Source organism: Schistocerca gregaria, chromosome X, assembly GCF_023897955.1.
Source record: "Schistocerca gregaria isolate iqSchGreg1 chromosome X, iqSchGreg1.2, whole genome shotgun sequence".
In the NCBI taxonomy this organism is placed as follows: domain Eukaryota; kingdom Metazoa; phylum Arthropoda; class Insecta; order Orthoptera; family Acrididae; genus Schistocerca; species Schistocerca gregaria.
The window spans coordinates 502884199-502909353 of NC_064931.1; positions in this window are offsets into that span (position 1 = coordinate 502884199).

Consider the following 25155-nt stretch of genomic DNA (forward strand, 5'->3'; position numbering starts at 1 on the left):
ATGGCCATGCAGCAGCTGCAGACGAAATGGAATGCCCTACCACAAGAGCTCATTATCAACATCGTGGCCAGGGTGGGATCACGTTGCAGAGCATGTATTACCGTCTGTGGTAATCACACACCCTATTAAGAACAGTGTCTCGCTTTTGTAATGTTCAGAGGACCATAATGATTGGCAGTCACTTCTGTGTAAAAAATGCCTTTAAATAAAAGAGTTATTTCTGTTCATTTGATTGCAAATTTATGTCAGTTATCTTCCGCACTATACTCTAGCAGGTCTTCATATGTATGGAAAAAGTTTCATCGAGCTATATTGCTTGGCAGTGAAAAATCATGCGAAAGCTACTTCCCTACTTAAATTTTGCACATCAGTGTATTTTTAATGGGACGAAGCAACAGCACGCATCATCATGACAACCTTTCCACGAGTACTCCAGGGTTAGGTAAGGAGAGGACTGTCAACAGAGGTAGTACTATTTCCTGGCCGCCTCTGTCGCCTGATCTTTCCGTCTGTGGTTGTTAGCTGTGGGACAAATTAAAGGACCGTGTATGGTCAATTAACCCTCGCACACCGTTAGAACTACCGTAGGACTTTGAAAACACTGTAGGTGCAATCATTCAGGCAGAGCAGCTACTCGTGTCGTATTGTTTTATTAATGGAGTACAGCGCTGCACCGTCGTCAACGGTGGACATTTCAACGTCTTCTACACTAGGTGATCTAAAGTACCCGGACACCTGGCTGAAAATGTGGTATGGTGTTGCCCCACCCTTAGCCTTGATGACAGCTTCCACTATAGCAGACATACGTTCAGTCAAGTGCTGGAAGGTTTGTTGGGAAATGGCAGCCCATTCTTCACGGAGTGCTGTATTGAGGAGAGGTATCAATAGCGGTCGGTGCGGCCTGGAACGAAGTCAGCGTTCCAAAACATCCCAAAGGTGTTATATAGGAATCAGGTCAGGACTTTGTGCACGCCAGTCCATTACATGGATGTTATTGTCGTGTAACCACTCCGACACAGGCCGTGCATTATGGACAGGTACTCGATCGTGTTGAAAGATGCAACTGCCGTCCCCAAATTGCTCTTCCACAGGGGCAAGCAATAAGGTGCTTAAAACATCAATGTAGGCCTATGCTGTGATAGTGCCACGCAAAACAACAAGGGGTGCAAGCCCCCACCATGAAAAACACGACGACACCATAACACCAACGCCTACGAATTTTACTGTTGGCACTACACACACTGGCAGATCACGTTCACCGGGCATTCGCCATACCCACACCCTGTCATTGGGTTGACACATTGTGTACCGTGATTCATAACTCCATACAACGTTTTACCACTGTTCAATCGTCAACTGTTTACACTTCTTACACCAAGCGAGGCGTCGTTTGGCATTTACCGGTGTGATGTGTGCCTTATGGGCCACCGCTCAACCATGAAATTCGTTTTCTCACCTCCCACCTAACTGTCATAGTACTTTCAGTGGATCCTGATACAGTCTGGAATTCCTGTGTGATGGTTTGGATAGATGTCTGCCTATTACTCATTGCGATCCTCTTCAAATGTCGGCGGTCTCAGTCAGTCTACAGACGAGGTCGCCCGGTACGTTTTTGTGCTGTACGTGTTCCTTCACGTTTCCACTTCACTATCACATCGGAAACAGTGGACCTAGGGATGTTTAGGAGTGTAAAAATCTCGCGTACAGACGTATGACACAAGTGACATCTAATCACCTTTAAAGTAGGCTGTTTAGGTTTTTTTTATTGGTAACGCCGCCGCCACGTAGCGCTCTGTATGAAAATCACTGGCTGTGCCGTGTGCAGTCTGTGGCTGGTTTGCATTGTTGTCTGCCATTGTAGTGTTGGAGAGCGGCATCTGGATGTGAACAGTGCATAACGTTGCGCAGTTGGAGGTGAGCTGCCAGCAGTGGTAGATGTGGGGAGAGAGATGGCGGAGTTTTGAAAATTGTAAGACTGGATGTCATGAACTGATATATATATATATATTATGACTATTAAGGTAAATACATTGTTTGTTCTGTATTAAAATCTTTCATTTGCTAACTATGCCTATCAGTAGTTAGTGCCTTCAGTCGTTTGAATCTTTTATTTAGCTGGCAGTAGTGGCGCTCGCTGTATTGCAGTAGCTTGAGTAACGAAGATTTTTGTGAGGTAAGTGATTTGTGAAACGTATAGGTTAATGTTAGTGAGGGCCATTCTTTCGTAGGGATTTTTGGAAGTCAGATTGCGTTGCGCCAAAAATTTTGTGTTTCAGTTTAAGCACAGTCTTGTATAAATTTTTCTAAGGGGACGTTTCAACCTGACCACGTTCGAAGTAGGTGAGTTCCGCGGAGCGCCCCATTCTGCTCTCTCACAATGGCTAATGATTACTGAGGTCGCTGATATGGAGTATCTGGCAGTAGGTGGCAGCACAATGCACCTAGTGTGAAAAACATCTAGCTAACCTAAGGACATCACACACTGTTGTGTTGGCAGAAGAGCGAACACTGTGTTACTAGTGGAGGCCGAAATGCACGCGTATTAGCTCACGCAGGCTGGCGTGAGGAGGGAAGAAGTATACTGACGTGAGGTCTGGAACATGACAAGGGATTAGAATTCAGAAAGAGGACGTAATTAGTTTGATACTTAACTTTAATCCATTAATGATGAACGTCGCTCTTGACGGTACATGATTCACAATATCAATATCAATAGTAACTGAATATGCGCCTTCTTAGGTCGTAGCAAATGACGTAGCTGAAGGCTATGCTAAACTTTCGTCTCCACCAATGAGAGCGTATGTAGGCAGTGAACCATCGCTAGCAAAGTCGGCTGTACAACTGGGGCGAGTGCTAGGGAATGTCTCTAGACTAGACCTGCCGTGTGGCGGCGCTCGGTCTGCAATCACTGATAGTATCGACACGCGGGTCCGACGTATACTAACGGACCGCGGCCGATTTAAAGGCTACCACCTAGCAAGTGTGGTGTCTGGCGGTGACACCACAGACACATCCATGCCCGAGGCAGAATTCAGGCCTGCGACCGTAGCAGCTGAGCGGTTCCGGACTGAAGCGCCTAGAACCTCTCGGCCACTCCGGACGGCGGTGTACGGATACTTTTGATCACATAGTGTTTATTGTTCAGTAACAAGGATGAAACTTGCGTCAGTCATGTAGATATTAGCAGCGCCCCTCGGTGTTACCCGCTGTGTTACCCGCGATTAAACACTTTTTTATTAAAAAAAAAAGGCTAGGATATGTATCTATTTCAATCTTCCACTAGTCCATCTTCTCCTTCCCCCTCTGTCCGTCTTCCCCTTGGCCCACCCGCCTCTGTTCATCTACTCCATCTCCTTTATTTATCCACCTCCTTAACCCCCCTCTAATTCACTGTAAATCTCCTCCTTCCCCTCTCTCTCCATCGCCTCCTCCCCCGTCTCCCTGTCCAACTCCTCCTCTCCCGTCTCTCTATCCATCTCCTCCTCCCCCTCTCTCTGTCGATCTCTTCCACCTCCCCTCGCTGTTCACCTCCTCCTCCCAATTTTCTGTGCCCATTTTCTCCTCTTTCATGTCTCTTGTCTCTATCTCCTGCTCTCGTTTGTCCCTGTCGATTTTCTCCTCTTTGCTTTGTCCGTCCATCTCCTCCTACCTTCTCTCTATTCTTCTCTTCTTCCCCCATATCTATCACGTCCTTCCCCCCTCTCTCTCTGTCCATCTCCTCCTCCGTCCTTCTCTGTCCACGTTATCAGCCCCACACACTATTTCTTTTCAAATGGTAACTAATATGTGTACCAAATTTGGTTGAAATCGTCCCAGATGTTTAGTATGAGATGACATTTTTACCTGTAACTTTGCTCACCTGCACATATATCAAATATATTTCACATTTATTTATAAACGTGTTTCACCTCTATCCCTAGAGAGTTTCGCACTTCAATTTCATTTTCATGCAACTCAATGATTCTGACGCCGCATCTCCTGAAATATATGTTGTACAATCATATAATGTTGCAGACATCAAGTGGTATATGTGGCTACTATTCTGAATAGAGCCTGTGGCAAAGAAGTAATAAATTAAAATATCATCCATGATGCGGCAGTTTTTCTAGCATTTCAGTATTTAACGTCATGCCTACGGAACTATGTGTCGTACAATGATATGATGTTACTGGTACATTCAGTGACATGTGAATACTACTTGCAAATTTCCTCACTAATGCACGAACAGCGAAAATATAATAAATAATAAACTTTTTCCTTTCATCATTTTGTGAGGGTGGTCAGCGAGAAAAACATCTGTAAAGGTTTGATATTATGTTGTAAAGTTTGTTGCAAATCACTAAGAGCTCTCTTTCTCAAATACTGGATGAATAGAGTATGGGTATTCGTGCGTCGTGTGCTCAACTTCCTTACTATTAACTCTGTTTGTAACACATGTCGCAGACAGTATTCACACATGCCACCGAATGTACCGAGAAAAACGTATCATTACACGACACGTCATAAACAGTGAGTTACCCGAAAACTGCCGCATCATGCACGACGTTTTATTTTATTACTTCTTTGCATCAGACTCCATTCACAACACATTTCCCACACAGTAGCCGCATGTACCACTAGATGCACATGCACAAATTATACCATTCAGTTACGTGAAGATCAAATTGCAAGGAGAGTTTCGGCAGAGATACTGGCCACAGGTGAAAACCTCGTCCTAAATCCCTGGAATGATTTCAAGAAAATTTGGTCCACTTATTAGGTACGATATGGAATGGTATTGGGGTGAGCGTGATAACGTGGAGAGAGAAGGAGGGAGAATGAGATGGAGAGATAGTGAGAGGTAAGAAGGAAAATGGTTCAAATGGCTCCTCCTCCCCCTCTCTCTCCAAATCCTCCTTCCCCTCTGTTAGTCTGATCCCTCCTTCTCTCTCTTTGTGTCCACATCCTCCCCCCACTATCTGGGTCTGTCTCCTTCTTACCGGCCGTCCGCTGTGACCGAGCAGTTCTAGGCGCTTCAGTTCGGAACCGCGCTGCTGCTAGGATCACAGATTCGAATCCTGCCTATGGCATGGATATGTGTGATGTCCTTAGGTTAGTTAGGTTTAAGTAGTTCTAAGTCTAGGGGACTGATGACCTCAGATGTTAAGTCCCATAGTGCTCAGAGCCATTTTTGGGAAGGTCGTCACAGCCCCTCTGGCTCACATTTCACCCCTTCTTTTGACGTGCCTGCGATGGAGGTCAGAACCGCGACACTAATCTTCGAAATCGGTTTTTCTCATAGAAAGCCGAGGAATACATTTTTGACACACCGCCGCTCCGAATCGATACGAAAAGGTCTCAGGGGCGGCAGAAAGAGCGATGATGGAACAACCGCTTCCCTAGTAGCGTTTATTCCCATACATTTCGCTGTCGAAACAACAGTTCGTAGTACATTTAACAACAGGACGACGTTCTTGAGAACGTTTGACACAACTGCCAACCCCAGGGCATTTCAACTATAGTCTAAGGACATATTAGGGCTCTGACCGTATTGAACGTGATATGATCCCTTTGGAGTGTAGTGCGACCGCAAGTTTTGCTTTGAGATGTGGGGTGGAGCCACTAGGGACCATTCAAAACCATTCGACGAAATGTAACTTATTTTTCTCCTGTAAACCTAAGGACAATTGATATCTTAGAAGGTTCCAGGAGAAAAATGAACTGCTGATAGATACCCGTGCCCAGGGAACAGAGCTTCGCATTCATAGGAGACAAGGCCTTTCTACGCAGTAGCTGGCTCCATCTTTTACTGCCGACTGTACCAGGCAGTCCCGATCACTGAATAACAAAAAAAATTGAGAAAGAAAATTGCCTATGGTCTGCCTGCGTACAAAGTCACGTTTGCTGCTGAACGGGTGGCCTAATAGCAGGCGCCAGCGCTCGTAACTTTATGCTCTCTAGAGTTATTGGACGAAATTTTTGGACACGGGTTGCTATCCTCGATTTGTTGCTCAAGACACCCTCTACAGCCTCAAAAGGTTCCTAGTGACATTTATGGGATACCCTGTGTATATAATATTTACAAAGCTGCTTTTAGTTTGCCCACCCAGTATTATAGGACAAAAATGCGGAATTTGCACGAGAGATCGGCCGTACCATCTGACGATGAGCCCAGGCTCTAAAACAGTTACGGTGAAATCAGTCACTAAAAAGTATCGATGTTTGTTATTGGTTTTCCAGTGATATTTACGAAAAAAACTGTAGTGTTCTCAAGCGTTCATGGATAAAATGAACAGGAAAACCTTAAGTTAAATATTTTGGAGATATGTCTGAAGCTTTCAAGGTGCGACCATGTTTCAGACAAGGAGATCCACTATCCGCCATTTTTTTCAATTGTGCCCCTGAGAAAGTGATGCAATAATGGAAAGAAGAACTCAGAAAGTGCGGAGTAAATGACCAGATTCAATTGCGCTATAAATACAACAGTCTTTTAATTAGTGCTTGGCTTTTGCTGACGATCTTTCAGTACTGTCCGAAGATATAGTAATGGCGAAAGGAAAAATTATATTTTGAAAAGAATTGCAGAAAAATAGGTCTTAAAACAAATTAAGCAAAAGCAAGATAAATAGCAAATACAAAAGATACTCCAAATTTCATGAACACTTATAACGGGAAAATTAAAAGAGCCAATAAACTTAAATACCTTGGCGAGGTACTGCAGGTGCACGCTTGTAAGGGGAAGGACAATAAATTCAGGAAAAGGGAAACTGAAATGACGTTTAAGTTGACTAAAACTGTGTGCAATAATACATGTATCTACTGTTAAGGAAAGTTATAATATTATATTACAGTAATTATATCATACCGTTTATATGCAAACGAGTACTTAGATTTGACTAAGAAAGGAAAAACAAAAAGATGAAAAAGAAAGTGAGGAAAAGAGGAAAGGTTAAAGTTTAACGTCCTGTCAACAGCAAGGTCATTAGAGGTGGAGCACTAGCTCGGATTACGAAGGGACTGATAAGGAAATCGCTCGTACCTTTCTCGAAGGAACCATCCCGGCATTTGACTGGACCGATTCAGGGATATCCCAGAAAACCTTAATCTGGATGGCTGGAAGGGAATTTGAACCGTAATCTTTCGGAATGCGAGTTCAGTTTGCTAACCACTGCGTCATCTCGCTGGGTAAAAGAAAGAGAAGGAAGTCCTAAGAAAAATATTGGGGCTAGTAGAACACAATGGTGAATTCATGAACAGGAATGATGAACAAAGGAGTTGAACAACTAAATGTACCGACTAGAAAAAGTAGAATGCTGTTTTAGGCCCATCTGGTTCGGATGAATAAAAACAAAACATGTAAGAGAAATTTTGAACATCTTAACAGGGAAAAATCTCCCTGTGGCAAATGGCTCCAAGAAGTCGAAAGTAATCCGAAAGAGATTAACATGAAATCCTGTGTGACTAATTTCTTATTATGAACTTGAGACTGGAATCTAAAACCGTTTTTTGAAACGTTTCGAAAGAAGGTTTTAAATTCCAGTCTCCAGAGAAAATGAGAGAAGAAAATGGACTAAAGTGATCAGAATTTTGGAAAAAGTACCACTCTGACGGATTAAAAATTATTGGAAAAACCGGAAGTTAGATGAGACGAAGTTCTTTATGTGGTCCATAAGAGGCCCATATCGAGTAAGAAAAAAAGGAGAAAATACAGTTGGGTGCTGCGCACGGTAGCCGTGCAGTCTAAGGCGCCGTGTCACGGTCTTCGCGCCTTCCTCCGTTGTAGGTTCGAGTCCTCCTTCGGGGTTGGGTGTATGTGTTGTCCTTAGCGTAAGTTATTTTAAGTTAGATTAAGTAGTGTGTAAGCTTAGGGTCCGAAACCTCCGCAGTTTGGCCCCATAGTACTTACCACAAATTTCCAATTTTGTACAGTTGGCTGTGTGAATTCTCCAACTGTATAAATCATTCCCCAAATTCTGTTTCAGTAAGGGACACCATTTGGACCATTTTTGGTAGTGATGGGTGGTGCCCATTATCTCGTATAATTACCAATAGTACTCTCCTGAAGATCCTACGAGACATATTCCTGATAATGGCGTAACATTTTCCAGAAGAGAAGGGTCCTGTTAGCCCGTCTCAAGAGTTTCACCGTGACAGTACTAGTTCACAGTTTTAATCTGCCAGGAAGTTTCGTATCATCGCACACTCCGCTGCAGAGTGAAAATCTCATTCTGGAAACATCCCCCATGCTGTGGCTAAGCGATGTCTCCGCAATATCCTTTCTTTCAGGAGTGATAGCTCTGCAAGATTCGCAGGAGAGCTTCTGTAAAGTTTGGGAAGTAGGAGACGAGGTACTGGCAGAAGTACATCTGTGAGGACGGAGCGTGAGTCGTGCTTGGGTAGCTCAGTTGGTACATCACTTGCCCGTGAAAGGCAAGGTCCCGAGTTCGAGTCTCGGCCCGGCACACAGTTTTTATCTGCCAGGAAGTGTCATATCCGCTGCGGAGTAAAAATCTAATTCTACCTAAAGGGATGTTGTCCCAAATTCTCCTCCTAAAGCCATCGAAGGACCGTACTTGTCAGAGTAGTTGTAAAAGATGGTCCTTGGAGCCTTTGCTAACGTCATATTGTCTGGGTTCTCGAATCCAGGCACACATTTTTGACCAGGAGAACAGTGTCCCGCCGGCCGCGGTGGACGAGCGTTTCTAGGCGCTACATTCTTTAACCGCGCGACCGCTACGGTCGCAGGTTCGAATCCTGCCTCGGGCATGGATGTGTGTGATGTCCTTAGGTTAGTTAGGTTTAAGTAGTTCTATGTTCTAGGGGGCTGATGACCTCAGAAGTTAAGTCCCATAGTGCTCAGAGCCATTTGAACCATTTGAACAGTGTCCCACAAGGAAGCGTATTAAGTGTCAGCCTTTTCTCTGTCCCCATTAACAGTGAAACCTCTTCGATAATGAAATCAGTAACTTCCGGACGATTTTACTATATTTTGCAAAAGTAACATATCAGTTCCAAATATGTTAATTATATGGGCTACTGCAGTGTATCAGAAGCTCGTTTTTGGCAAAAAGCTTCCGTGGCTGACACACTTGAGATACCTTCCAACAAAGTCAAAGCGCATTATATTTTCAAGGACTTCAGCTTCAGGTCTTACAACTAGACATGGATTTCATGCGGTTTGGAGTGGACTGTAGATTCCAACTGTATGAATCATCGAAACATATACATTAAAGACTCGCTCAAGCTTGAGGAGATAAGGCTACCCATAGGTGTCTGCAGGACCATACCCAAAATCTGTACTGCTTCTGGTGAGCCATAACTATCTATCCAGCGTCAGCTCTTCATTGTACACTGAGGCGACAGAACTCATGGCACAGCGACATGCACATGTACAGATCTCGGTACTATCGTGTACACAAGATATAAAAGGGCAGAGCATTGGCGGAGCTGTCATTTGTACTCTGGTGATTCATGTGAAAAGATTTCAGGTGTGACCATGGCTGCACAGCGGGAATTAACAGACTTTGAACGCGGAGTGGTAGTTGGAGCTAGACGCATAGGACATTCCATTTCGCAAATCTTTACGGAATTCATTATTCCGAGATTCATGTGTCAAGAGTGTGCTGAGAATACCACATTTCCGGCGTTAGCTCTCACCACGGGCAACGCAGTGGCCGACAGCATTTACGTAACGACCGAGAGCAGCAGCATCAGCGTAGAGTTGTCAATGGAAACAGAAAAGCAACACTGAGTGAAATAACCTCAGAAATCAGTGTGGAACGTATGACAAACGTCTGCGTTAAGACAGTACAGCGAAATTAAGCGATAATGGGCTATAACAACAGATGACCGACGCGAGTGCCTTTGCTAACAGCACATCACCTACAGCGCCTCTCCTGGGCTCGTGAGCATATCGGTTGGACCCTAGACGACTGAAAAACTGATCTGGTCAGAAGAGCCCCGATTCCAGTTGCTAAGAGCTGATGGTAGGGTTCGGGTGTGGCGCAAACCCCACGAAGCCGTCGAACCAGGTTGTCAACAAGGCGCTGTGCTACATGATGGTGACTCCATAGTGGTGTGGGCTGTGTTTATATGCAATGCACTGTGTCGTCTTGTCGAAGTGAACTGACCATTAACTGGAAGTGGTTATGTTCAGCTACCTGGAGACCATTTGCAGCAAACAACGATGGCATTTTTACGGATGACAATGCGCCATGTCACCAGACCACAATTGCTGGTATGCAGTTTGAAGAACATTCCGGACAATTCAAGTGAATGATTTGACAATCCAGACTGCCCGACATGAATCACATCGAACATTTATGGGACATAATCGAGAGGTTAGTTCGTGCACAAAGTCCTGCGCCGGCAACAGTTTTGCAGTTATGGACGGCTATAGACGCAGCATGGCTCAATATTTCTTCAGGCGGCTTCCAACGACTTATTAAGTCCATGCCACGTTGAGATGCTGCACTACACCGTGAAAAAGGAGGTCCGACAGAATAATAGGAGGTATCCCATGACTTTTGTCACCTCAGTGTATATCGGATAAGTTCTTGGCTGATCTACATTCGTCCATACTCTGTCTGGTTAAGCGACCGCCAATGGCACTGGTTTTCGACAGTTACCGACGAGTGGCAGAGCGACTTGCGTTCTGTGTGAAAGCAGATAAAAGTAGCAGTTGGTATGGAGGAAGTAAAAGTGCTTCCAAAGTGTTGCTATCGTCACAAGTTCTGCCTTCTATCGACGCCCTATATTATTTTAAGTTTAAGAGACATCATGACAGACGGTGATCTACATTGCAATTTTACAACTGAATTTCGTAATACACTGCCTGACACGGAAGGTGAAGCACTCAGAAAACATTGTTGGATGTCAATGCAAGTTCGTATACGTACACACCATCGACGGATATGTAAATGATTAGAGTTGCAATTCTCTGTGACATGTAAACAGTCAGCAGAGTGCATTAATGTTGTTTGTGTTAGTGTTGTTAGCAGATATTGTAGCTTATATAACAGACATGAACAGCCCAGATGTTGAACGGCCACTGTGATGTACTCATAGATGGCGCATACTAGTATGAGAAGCGTTAGCAACACCTGATAGAGCTTGAAAGGGGCCTCAATATGGGTCTCCATCTCTCCAGCTGGTCGAATTGTGCAATAACCAGACTTGTGGGACAATCGGGTGTGACAGCGACTGAGTGTTAGTTTGCATGGGAAAGTCATGGCAGGGCATACTCATCATCAAAGTTCCAGTGAAGCATGGTCTGCTGATGAATGGCGTCGAAATGTGTCCAACGATGAATAGCGGTTCTATAGTACCCCCGTCACCGCACAAATCGTCAAAACATCTGAACTGTCTTCTCAATCCCAGGGTGTTAAACAGACATTCTAAATAAATATGAGCTTGTCCCTGTAAGGCAGCTAATATCAGGTGTGGATCGTAACAAAATTCTTTATAAATGCTACTGTCAGGTAACTAGAATGCATGAGTTAATAAAAGTCAAAGTTTGGGTTCCATTCTAGAAAGACAAAACAGCTATTCCCTTTTTTATTCTACACATAATTTATCAACTGCCCTTTCAGGGGTCAAGTGATACACAACAATCATGTTCAATTACTTTTGACACTAAATAAAAAATATTTAACTCTTGGATACATGAAATTGATGATTGTTAAAACCGTTATCTCTACACATAAAATTTATTATCACAGGAAAGAATGGCTAAAAATCTTCATCAACTCATTTACATCAATGTTGTCATAGCTGGTCAGTGCACTGAGTTGGTGGAGAACAAATTTACTTTTTGTACCAATGAAAAAACTCTCACATACTCAATGTGAGGGTAGATTAGTATCCTAGCTTTTGATATGCGTATGCAAGATGGAGTGAGCAATTCTAGACTCACATTTACTGTGGCCTAATGCGTGATGCTACTTTACCTAGATGCATCTGCAACAGCGTTGTCTCCGTGCAGGATCTGAAATGCTAATTCCCTATTCTGGCCGTGACTGAATTCTCTCAGTCTCAATACTCCTGTGTTCTGTAGAACATTATTCTTTCCCTAGTCGAAAAAATGGCTATTGCACATTAGCTAAGTGTTGGAACGATGTGCACAATTTCTTCGCCCACAAAAATTCCCGCAGGAATAATTAACTACCTCTTTGCTGTCGCGACGATATGTAAAGTGTATCGTCCTCACTTCGCAGAAAGCAAAGCTCTCAACGCCTTCACTATTTTCCACACACTTGTGTGGTCCGACGCGAGACGAGAGACATAGATAACAATTTTAGGCCTCAAAATGCTTTTGTAGAATGGGGATCTCCCCACTGTGTTGCGTCTGCATCGCCTAGTATGGCTTCACCCAGTTACCGTCTCGCTAGAGGTGAATTTTATTTTTCTTGCTGGGTCGCAGCCTAGCTCTGTTAATGCCGTGCAGGCACTTGGCCTCGGTCCCAGCCGTATTTACGATAAAAGGAATAATAAATTGTTCTGGCCTTATCCCTTTCCGCACTGAAGCTCGCCGTTCTCTTGTTAAATGGGGTTCTCTGATGCCATTTACCACCTGCTCGGTTTGTCTCCAAATTGCGTTTCACTTTAACTCGTTTACTCATGCCCCTGTACATATATTGGTAGATATTGTTTTGTTAGTTTTCGGTATATGATATTAACTGCAATTGCCATTTGTTGGTATAATTTAATTATTATTTTCTGAGGATCTCATACTGTATCATACTGTCGTTATGGATCAAGCCATCAAAGAGTATGGCGGTGACATGAGGACAGGTCTCATTCTTCCAATACTTAGAGTAGAACAGCAGTGTTACTCCTGATGTCACTGTGTGGGTAAGCATTGGTTATCACTTCAGTTCACGGCTGGTAGTGATTGAGGGTTCTGTGATGGCACTGGTACATCACGGAGATCCTGTGTACTCAAGTGTTACCTCTCATGCAGCAGTATGCAGGTACGATTTTCCTACAGACCAAAGCTCATACTCACTTCGTATGTGTCTCTATGAACTGTCGGCCTAATGTTGAGGTAATCCCATAGCCAGAAAGATGGTATGAGCTGGGATGTCAAAACTGTTCATTAATGGTATCCAGTATAAGAAGGAACAGTTACCACAGTTGTAGGGCAGTTTGCCACAGGAGAAGATACTGTTCAACGCCTTTATTACAATCTTCAAAATCGATCCAGAGCATGTATACAGGCCAGATTGGGTGCAGTGTTATACTGATTAGTGGGCTCATACTGCCAAGTACTTTGTGAATTTGACTCGAGGTCGTAATCACTGATATAACATCATATACATACTCAACCCATGACGTTTCATTTAATATTCCTGCTCCATTTCTGGGTGCTCAACTCCTTTTAATCAAACAGTGTACCATAAATACATACCGCAAATATATTCGCGTCTACATTGACGAATACATACCATTTTCGCCATACTTTTCGATATCGAGCACGTAGCAGTATGCTACCGATCGCTTGACACTATAATTCCGAAGATATAGACTGACAATTATTTCTCTAGAAACCCGAAACTTTAGCGAGGTGAAGAGTGCTGTAAACCACTGAGTAACTAGAAACTTATCTCACCTACGAAGACCTTTACGTGAAAACTCGAAAAAAATAGAGTAAAGTGATATTGCCACTAGCGAAAACAGATGTCGCTGATATAACAGATTCTATATCATCCTTATAATTTACAAAGTCAGCTAAGATGTTACTCATGTCTAAAGAACCAGCAAACATGTCTTCCACCCGTCATTCACCTGCTAGATGCACACACCATAATCGATAATCTATCAACCAAATAAAGGCGGGAAATGTGCAGAAGCAGTCAGTCAGACAATTTATATGGGATGGGGCATAATGGTCCAGCGCAAACACACGCTCATGTTGAATCTTCTCAAATATCTATGGAGAAGGGGCCCGATCACAAACGCTGCCCAACACACACTGAATATTACTTCGTCATTCTGCCGTCTAGAAGGCGACACGGTTAGGTCAGCTACATCCCTGTACCCCAACTGGTATTTTCATTAGGATAGCTCCTGTCGTTAGCGGCAAACGTGAATCATTCCCGACACAGCCACCGCGCGCCACGCACCGCTACGCAGAATCGTCCTAGGAAACCGGCTACATATATATTTGATCACTGTACTTACAATTAAATATTTCGTTCGCGGTCTCAATTGGACGACATTCGACAATAGCCAGGTATTGAAAATCCCCCTGCTGACAGCAGTGGCTCAGGAAATAGCGACATCTGTGCCACTCCTATGACTTGACATACTTTTCCAAGTAAAAAAAAAAGTCTTTCATTTCCTTTCCTATCGTACTATTCCCCGCCAAATCCATACCTCCCTTAGAACTGGACATAGTCATTTCCTTTGCACATGTCTAAAAACACACAGACACACACATACTTTATAAGCTTGATACTCAAGACATACCTATAATGCATCCCCTACTACTAAGTATAATACTTTGCTAGTAACTCATTCCTGGCAATACGAAACAGTACTGAGAGGAAATCAGTGATAGGTGGACATGTTTCATAAGTTTTTCCTGCGAGTAGTACCACTGTGTCTTAGAAAGAGAGGTGTAATTGTCTTTCAAGCTGCCACATGTTTAAAAAAAAGATAATAGCGACCATGTTACTGTCACAATCGGTCTTGGTTCTACGGGTGCACACGTGTATCCATGCTAAAAGCTATACTGGCTTTATAAATCGAGGTATTGAATTACCTCCGAATGAAGTGGTTTTTCCTGACAAATACCATGATATTGAATATAGACGGTGATCGCCAGAGTGTATATTATCAGACCAACAGTGAAGTTACACGTCGCTGACAGTGCAACCTCGTAATAAAATCACCGAATTCAGAAAGTGATTCGGCTGAAGGGCGTGGTATGACGCCGGTGTTTGCAACTCTGTCATGCTTCCACTAGATATTTCTTCAGTATCTGTAACACATTCTATCTCAATGCCATGTCAGAGGTTATACAATAATAGGTAATGGTTGATTGGAAAGGGTTACATACAGTAGATGCTGTGCTGATTGAGGTAGTAAGAAATGTAGACAGGCTTTTCAGATCTGTAGTGTTATGCTCTCCATTAGAAATGCTGTCTGCAATTTGAAATCAAGTCTTCCCATTCAACCACATACCTGAATATGGAGAAATCTTTTAATGGTTGCAGCCACTAGTGAATCATATATATTATTTATTTATTTATTTATTTATTTATTGTTCCGTGGGACCAAGTTAAGGAGAAGTTTCCATGGTCACGGAACGAGTCAATATATGAAATTATAACACGATATTAGAAACAGATAAAATGAAATATAAAAAAATATATTCAGGTGACAAGTCGTAAGTTTGAATAAAGAAAATCAACAATGTAACACTGGAATTTCCTGAATTTTTTAGCTCTTCCAGGAGCTCCTCGACAGAATAGAAGGAGCGAGCCATGAGGAAACTCTTCAGATTAGACTTAAAATAGTTTGGGCTACTGCTAAGATTTTTGAGTTCTTGTGGTAGCTTATTGAAAATGGATGCAGCAGAATACTGCACCCTTTGCTGCACAAGAGTCAAGGAAGTGCCTTCCACATGCAGATAGGATTTCTGCCTAGTATTAACTGAGTGAAAACTGCTAACTCTTGGGAATAGGCTAATATTGCTAACAACAAACGACATTAAAGAAAATATATACTGTAAGGGCAATGCCAGAATTCCCAGACTACTGAATAGGGGTCGACAAGAGGTTCTCGAACTTACACCACATATAGCTCGAACAGCTCGATTTGAGCCAAAAATATCCTTTTTGAATCAGAAGAATTACCCCAAAAAATAATACCATACGACATAAGCGTATGAAAATATGCGAAGTGGACTACTTTTCGTGCTGAAGTGTCACTTATTTCAGATACTGTTCTAATAGTAAATAAAGCAGCATTTAGTTTCTGAACGAGATCCTGGACATGGGCTTTCCACAACAGCTTACTATCTATCCGAACGCCTAGGAATTTAAACTGTACCGTCTCGCTTATAATATGCCCATTCTGTCTGATCAAAATATCGGTTCTTGTTGAATTGTGAGTTAGAAACTCTAAAAACTGAGTCTTACTGTGATTTAGCATCAAATTATTTTCCACAAGCCACGAACTTATTTCATGAACTGCCGGCCGCGGTGGTCTCGCGGTTCTAGGCGCGCAGTCCGGAACCGTGCGACGGCTACGGTCGCAGGTTCGAATCCTGCCTCGGGCATGGATGTGTGTGATGTCCTTAGGTTAGTTAGGTTTAAGTAGTTCTAAGTTCTAGGGGACTGATGACCACAGCAGTTGAGTCCCATAGTGCTCAGAGCCATTTGAACCATTTCATGAACTACATTATTTTATACTGTTTCAATATTACACACAAGATCCTTCACTAGCAAGCTGGTGTCATCAGCAAACAGAAATATTTTTGAATCACCTGTAATACTAGAAGGCATATCATTTATATAAATAAGAAAGAGCAGTGGGCCCAGCACCGACCCTTGGGGAACGCCATACTTAACAGTGCCCCATTGGGACTGAACATCACTACCACTCTCAATATTGCGGAGAATTACTTTTTGCTTTCTGTTCTTAAAGTAAGAGGCGAACCAATTGCAAGCTACTCCCCTTACTCCATAATGGTCCAACTTCTGCAGTAATATTTTGTGGTCAACACAGTCAAAAGCCTTCGTTAAATCAAAGAAAACACCTAGCGTTCGCAACCTTTTATTTAATCCGTCCAAAACCTCACATAGAAAAGAGAATATAGCATTTTCAGTTGTTAAACCATTTCTAAAACCAAACTGAACATTTGACAGCAAATTATGTGCATTTAAATGCTCCAGTAACCTTGTACACACAACCTTCTCGATAACTTTAGCAAACACCGATGGCATAGAAATAGGTCTAAAATTGTCAACATTATCAGTATCTCCCTTTTTATAAAGTGGCTTCACTACCGAGTACTTTAATCGGTCAGGAAACCAGGCTGAATTACCGTGGTCCATATATAAAACTTCTCCTTCCTGACGTTTCGTTGCCTACTGCAGGCAACATCTTCTGAGGTGGAAGGAGAAGAAGTTTTATATATGGACCACGGCAATTCAGCCCGGGAGTTTTAATTAATGAAGACGCCGGCCGTCATTCTCATATCTCGAAATGAGTCAACTTTTTCAAACCTATCTGCTACAGTGAAATTTTAGATAGTCCCTATGCATCTTGCAACTACCCCTCAGACTCTGTACTGCCACTCTGCAGCTTTGGGCATGTGATCATTCCAGTTTAAGTAGGAACTGAGGGGAAGTTGGAGAGAGCTATATCTATCATATTCTGCAGCCCGTGTGGTAACAGGCTTAGCTGAGTTACTGCAACGGGACTGTGGTTCGACCATTCTACGGAAATGGGAACATACTGTCATTGATCCGCCTACAATGTACGATGTGTAAGGTCAGTGTAAAAGAAACCTGCTCCTGCTGCACGAGGTGGTATTATAGACAGCACGGAAAGTAGGAGAAGGATGAGGATTTTGCGACTGCATTGTGATGTGTCTCCAAACTACATGCTGGTACTGCAGTCAAGCAGATCTGTGTCCCGCAGGGCTCATTCATGTCTATCACCTCAACATACTATCATTGTTATTCTGTACCATACAATAGAGAAAACTTACGAAATGTAAATGTTTTAATAACATGTAAGCTTTCACGCCCGGCGTCTTCAATAATTAAAACTTCCTGGCTTAATTGCCGTGGTCCATATATAAAACTTCTTCTCCTTCCTGACGTTTCTTTGCCTACTGCAGGCAACATCTTCTGAGGTGGAAGGAGAAGAAGTTTTATATATGGACCACGGTATTTCAGCCTGGAAGTTTTAATTAACTTAAATGTTTTATTAACTTCATCTGATAGACAACTCGACAAGATTTTTACAACATCTTTCTCTTCACATAAATCAAAAACATTCCTACTGTAACACGCGTTGTACACTGCCATACATTTTGTTTTATCCCTTATGATCTCGAGTTCTGTATCGCGTTCTGAACTGACATAAACACGTCCTGGTCCATTGCCTGTCACAGAAAACTAGACAGCGTACAGCGTAAATCTTGTTGTTGCTGCTACGACTACAACACACACACACACACACACACACACACACACACACACACACTGGATAATTTTAAATAAAAGACATTCACAACAGTAGGAAACTGGGGAAGAGTTTTGTGGCGCTGTGGAGCGTCTCCAAACTGCTGTCCAAAGGTGACTGATGGCCTCAACATTTAAACTCATCTGTCACAGTGACGGGATAGCTGATGACTTTGTGTTCCATTTCGATTGATTCCTCACATTGCAGTCATGTATGCGATCACATTCCCAGAAGCTATTGCCCCTCCAGCAAAACTCTTTCTCCATTTTAAACAAGAAATGTCAGTCAGTCATGATGTGGTAGTCAACGGCATACCAGCAGACGGATGGGATGGAAAAGACACCATCGATGTACTGTAGTAATAAGCATTACAGTTGACAGTGCGAACAATTTAAGCAATTTTACAGTAATTTCAACACCAACCAATGATGCGACAGCATGCTTCCAAATCTCAGTATCATCTCTAAACCGCCCTCCTCTACTCTGCAAGTACCATTGCGCATGTACATAGACGACTGCGGTACATCCATTCACTGTTAATTCTCGAACATATACATCATCAAAGTATTGCGATCTACATATTTCTAACACCTCGAGCATAGTGTGTATTCTACGATCTTTCTCGATGCGGATGGGAGTCACCAGGCATTCTTAGCACAAAGTTAGAGACTGAAAGTTCCCCTTGCACTGTCTTTGACCAACCTCACCCTGCACCACCGATACCGATTTAATCTACAGCTGACCAGAAGCAAGCCACTACATTCCGCATCTCGTGAATGAATGGAGCTTGCCGAGTTTGTACCCATCCAAGTGCACAGGGTTTCTCCAGATGTGCACATGTCGAGGAGGTTAGCGCCCCATTTCAGTGTATAGTAGTAGATTTGAAACTGTTGTGATGTAATAGAAGACGGTTAATAAAAACAAGAAGCGGGTGTTTTTTATTCATGATGGAGTTTGAGGCAGTTTACGTAAATCAGCAACGCTATCAATTCTTAAGTATTGTTCTTGTGTCTGGGATCAGTACCAGGAAGGTATTGGTAAGAAAGAACATAAATACTCCCACTCCTAAGAATACACAGTTCTGCACTTGCTTCAGTTTCCAACCTATTTGTCGTATGGAATGCCGCGCTGTTAATATTTCGATGTACGACGTCTATTTCCAGCTCATGATATTCATCCTTCTTGCGGGTTTCTCTACGACAGACTATGGTACAAACTGTAAAATGAAAAAAACCACTTCCTTAGAACGTCGGCTCTGTGTGATACATGAACAATATAGCTTTCCAGAGATGTGTAGTGCCCCCTGTTCACATCCAATAACGGTTCAGAAATTATACTATGCCCACATCAGTCCTATATAAAATGATCGTTACTAGCGGAGACTACCACAACAAGGAAACAGATAAACGCATAGCAGCGGCGTCAGACATGTGAAATTACACATCATGCCGCCACTAACTATGTAAACCGGACATCTTTCACGCAGATGTATACATGGGGATTGCAGTGCCTCACAAACACCTGCTGCTAACTTATAAACATCTTAGCTATTACTCTAACGTCTCAGTTTTATTCCCAAGATGCCATAGGGGAATGGAGTAGATCGCATACATCTTCGTTCGTTTAGAGGAATGTATCGAAACAGGATGATCACGTTTCATCACATATGAGATGGTAGTCCTCTGATGACTGAGAGGTTTGCTGTTAGCGACCACAAGTAAATAGGGCTTTAAGTCATATACAGAACAAGTGGTTGTATACGATTCGAACATAGGCTATCTCACACGACTGATTCATCCGGACAGAAAAGCGGAAAAAATGGTCACGTGACCTGCACCAACATATCCCTGCCCTGCCTCTCTAGAATGCATCATCAGTCTGTCATTAAATCGTACCTCATTACAGTTCCATCTCAACAGATCACTCCATCCACTCTCTGTTACCCTTTAACGCAGATGCAACTAAGTTTAGAGGCATACGGTTCTCCGTTTTCCTGTAAAGCGTCAAATACAGTAGCCAACTGGCGAGTATCACTGTTCAAATGGTTTAAATGGCTCTGAGCACTATGCGACTTAACTTCTGAGGTCATCAGTCGCCTACAACTTAGAACTACTTAAACCTAACTAACATAAGGACATCACACACATCCATGCCCGAGGCAGGATTCGAGCCTGCGACCGGAGCGGTCGCTCGGCTCCAGACAGTAGCGCCTACAACCGTACGTCCACTCCGGCCGACGAGTATCACTGTTACCTTAATAGACATACAGTAGCGTGGTGCCTCGACGGAACAAAGTGACTGTTTCCCTTGTTCCCTTCACTTCCATTTCGACGTTTCCTCGGATTCCTCTTGCTGTCCCATACTTGTTCCCATGTAGAAGAATTGTTCCGTGCCAACCAGAAGACACGCAATCACTTCCTCAATTTCCCCGCATTTCGGTGTATTTTCCCTCAATCTATACATATTTTCCGTCATTTTTCGTAATTCTACCGATTTATGTCACTTCTAACCATGCAATCATGACATTACCTCTCGTTCCGTGTTCTAAAATTGCTTAAAAACGTAGTACAGCTGCCAACACCTAGTGAAAATGCACTACTTTTCTGATCGGATGACATAGTACAGCACTGTATTCGATTTCATCCAGTCGCATCCACCCACATATTCTGGATTTTCAGTGAGTTTCCTCCGTTTTCTGTATGTCTGTGTATGTGCCAAGAGCTCCCGGGAGGGAAAAAAAACGAAATGTGGTGAAATTGAGGAAGTACTTTCGTGTCTCCTGGTTGGCGCAGAGCAATCCTTGTACATGGGAACAAGTATGCAACAACAAGATGATACCGAGAAAACGTCGATATGGAAGCAAAGAGAACCAGGCAAACAGTCACTTCCTATTTCCTCAAGGCAAAACTGTACTGTATGTCTATTGAGGTAACAGTGACACACACAAGCCGGCTACTGTATTTGAAGCTTTCCAGGAAAACCGATAACCATCTGCGTCTAAACTTACATGCATCTACGTTAAAGGATAACAGAGAGTCGATGGAGTGATCTGTGACATGGAGCTGTAACGAAGTATGACTTAATGACAGACTGATAATGCATTCTAGAGCGGGAGGGATATGTTTCTGAAAGTCGTTTGACCATTTTTTCCGCTGATCTGTCAGGATACATTAGTCGTGTGACATAGCCTGCATTCGACTTACAGCACTTTATACTTGCGATCATTAACAGCAAGCCTCTCAGAGAACTCTCAGACGTCTTCAATCTCATGTGCGATGAAACGTGACCATCTTGTTTCAACACATTCCTCTAAACAAACAAAGATTTATGTAATGTACTCCATTCTCCTGTGGCATCTTCGGTGTAAAATCGAGACTTCACTTTGATAACTAAAATGATTATAAGTCAGCGGTAGGCGTTTGTGAGGCACTGCAGTCACCTTGTATACATCTGCTTGACAGATGTCCTGTTTACAGAGTTAGTGACGGCTGGCGGCGTGTTGTTTAATTTCTATCACATCATTGGTTGGCGTTGAAACTGCTGTAAAATAGGTAAAGTTGTTCTCACAATCAACTGTGTTGCTTCGTATTATAGTACGTTGACGGTGTCTTTTCCATCCCATCCGTCCACTGGTACGCTGTTGATTACCACATCATGAATGACCGAGATCGCTTGTTTGAGATGGGGATAGAGTCTTGGTGGAGGGGCAGCACCTTCTATGGATGGCTAGCACCAAAATGGTGATCGCATACATAACTGCTAAGTGAGGAACCAATCAACATGAAATACAGAGTCATCAGATACCCTGCCACTGTGACAGACGAGATTAAATGTTGAGGCCGTCAATCACCTTCAGACAGTAGTTTGGAAGCGCTCCACAGCGCCGCAAAACTCTTCCAGTTTCCTTATGTTGTGACTGTCTTTTATTTAAAACCATCCTCTGTGTGTGTGTGTGTGTGTGTGTGTGTGTGTGTGTGTGTGTGTGTGTGTATGTGTGTGTGTGTGTGTGTGTGTGTGTTTGTGTGTGTGTATTGTAATAGTAGCAGCAACCGCAACATGATTTACACAGTGGGATGTCTAGTTTTCTGTGAGCTGCAATGGATCAGGACGTGTTAATATCAGTTTAGAGCCTGATAGAGACCTCGAGATAGTGACGGAAAAAACGAAATGTATAACAGTGTACAAAGCGTGTTACAGCAGGAAAAATAACAATGTTTCAAAGAACAAACACAGTGTCTCAAGGAGCATCTCTTGCAACTTACAGTATAGTCCGTGTGGTACGGTCATCCTCCTACAATACAAATGATGAAACTTTACACAGGACTCTGCTATGGATCAAGATTTACATATTTTATAAGATTGTCACATGTGCTTGATGCTTGCCTGCAGACGGTATTTGTTTTTGACATATGGGAAGAGAGAGAATTAGTAAAAATCTTGTCGAGTTGTCTATCAGATGAAGTTAGTAAAACATTTACAGTTCGTAAGTTTTCTCTGTTGAATGGTATGGAATAAAATGGCTCTGAGCGCTATGGGACTGACATCAGAGTTCATCAGTCCACTAGAGCTTAGAAATACTTAAACCTAACTAACCTAAGGACATCACACACATCCATGCCCGAGGCAGGATTCGAACCTGCGACCGCAGCAATCGCGCGTTTCCGGACTGAAGCGCCTAGAACCGCACGGCCACCACGGCCGGCGGTATGGAATAAAAATGATAGCATGTTGAGGTGATAAACGTGAGTGGGCCCTGAGGGACATGGATCTCCTGCAGACTGCAGTACCTGTAAGTAGTTTGGAGACACATCACAATGCAGTTGCAAAATCCTCGTCCTTCTCCCAGTTTCCGTACTGTCAATCATATGACCTCGTGCAGCTGGAGCAGGTTTCCTTTGACACTGACCTTACACATCGTACATTGTTGGCGGATCAATGGCAGTATGTTCCCATTTGCATTGGATGGTCAAACCACAGTCCTGTTGATGTAACTCAGCTAAGCCTGTTCTTACACAGGCTGCGGAATATGGTAGATATAGCTCTCTCCAACTTCCGCTCAGTTCCAGCTTAAACTGGAATGATCATATGCCCAAAGCTGCAGGGTGGCAGTGCAGAGTCTGAGGGGTGGTTGCAAGATGCATAGGGACTATCTAAAATTTCACTGTAGAAGATAGGTTTCAAAAAGTTGACTCATTTCGAGATATGAGAATGACATAAATATGATTCACTAGTGGCTGCAATCATTAAAAGATTTCTCTATACGCACATATGTGGTTGAATGGGAAGATTTGATTTCAAACTGCAGACAGCATTTCTACTGGAGAGCATAACACTAGCACAGCATGTGATCCTCCTTAATCAATCGTCGCCTTTAACCCGGTGGACTCGTCGCAGAACATCTGACATGGCACTGTGACAGAATGGGTTACAGATACTGAAGAAATATCCAGCGGAAGCATGACAGAGTAGGGGGTGTGTGATAGGTTCGTCTTGAACATTAGGCTTATAACGTGTGTGTGTTTTTAGACATGTGCAAAGGAAATGACTATGTCCAGTTCTAAAGGAGGTATGGATCTGGGGTGGGATACTGCGATAGCAACAGAAATGAAATATTTTTTTTTTTACTTGTAGAAGTATGTCAAGTTATGGAAGAGGTACAGATGTCGCTATTTCCTGAGCCACTGCCGTCAGCAGGGGGATTTCCAATACCTGGCTATTGTCGAATGTCGTCCAATTGAGACCGCGAACGAAATATTTAATTGTAAGTACAGTGATCAAATATATATGTAGCCGGTTTCCTAGGACGATTGTCTCTAGTGGTGCGTGGCACGCGTCGGTGGTGGCCTGTGGCGGGAATGATTCACGTTTCCCGCTAATGGCTGGAGCCGTCCTAACGCATTAGGAGGAGATTAGTGTTTAACGTCCCGTCGACAATAAGATCATTAGAAACGGCGCACGAGCTCGGATTAGGTAAGGATGGGGAAGGAAATCAGCCGTGCCCTTTCAAAGGAGCCATCCCGGTATTTGCCTGAAGTGATCTAGGGAAAACATGGGAAACCTAAATCAGAATGGCTGGACACGGGATTGAACTGCCATTCTCTCAAATGTGAGTCCAGTGTGCTAACCATTGCACCACTTCGTTCCGTAGACCTAATGTGATGACTGGTTTGGGTATCGGAATTTAGCTGACTTAACTACGTTGCCCTCTAGACAACTGAATAGAAAAATAAATATCAGTATGCGTTGGACAGCCTTCGTGATCGCATGCCGTCTCATGACAATTTGAGAAGATTCAATATGGGCTTATGTTTGCACTGGACCATTATTCCCTCCCATGTAAATTGTTCGATTGACTGCTTCTGCACATTTCTCGTCTTCATTTGTTCGAGAGAATATCGATTATGGTGTGTGCATCTAGCAGGTGAAAGACGGGTGTTTTCTATACATGAGTAACACCTTAGCTGAGCCGGCCGGAGTGGCCGAGCGGTTCTATGCGCTACAGTCTGGAACCGCGCGACCGCTACGGTCGCAGGTTCGAATCCTGCCTCGGGTATGGATGTGTGTGATGTCCTTTGGTTAGTTAGGGTTAAGTAATTCTAAGTTCTAGGGGACTAATGACGACAGCAGTTAAGTCCCATAGTGCTCATAGCCATTTTTTAACCTTAGATGACTTTGTAAATTATAAGGATGATTTGGAATCTGTTATGTCACCAACATCGGCATTGGCAAGTGGAAATATTAATTTTCTCTATTTTTTTCGTGGTTTCACATAATGCTTCACAGACGAGGTAATTTTCTTGTAGTTCTGTGGTTTACAGCACATTCCACCTTGCTAAAGTTTCGGGTTTCTTGAAAAATAATTTCTAGTCTATATCTTCTGCCCACTAGCGGCAAGGGGTAGAAACCGTAAAACCTTTGCGCCGAAGGAAACTGACGCAGTCTTTGTACAACTGTTTGGAGAGTGTCGTCAGTCTG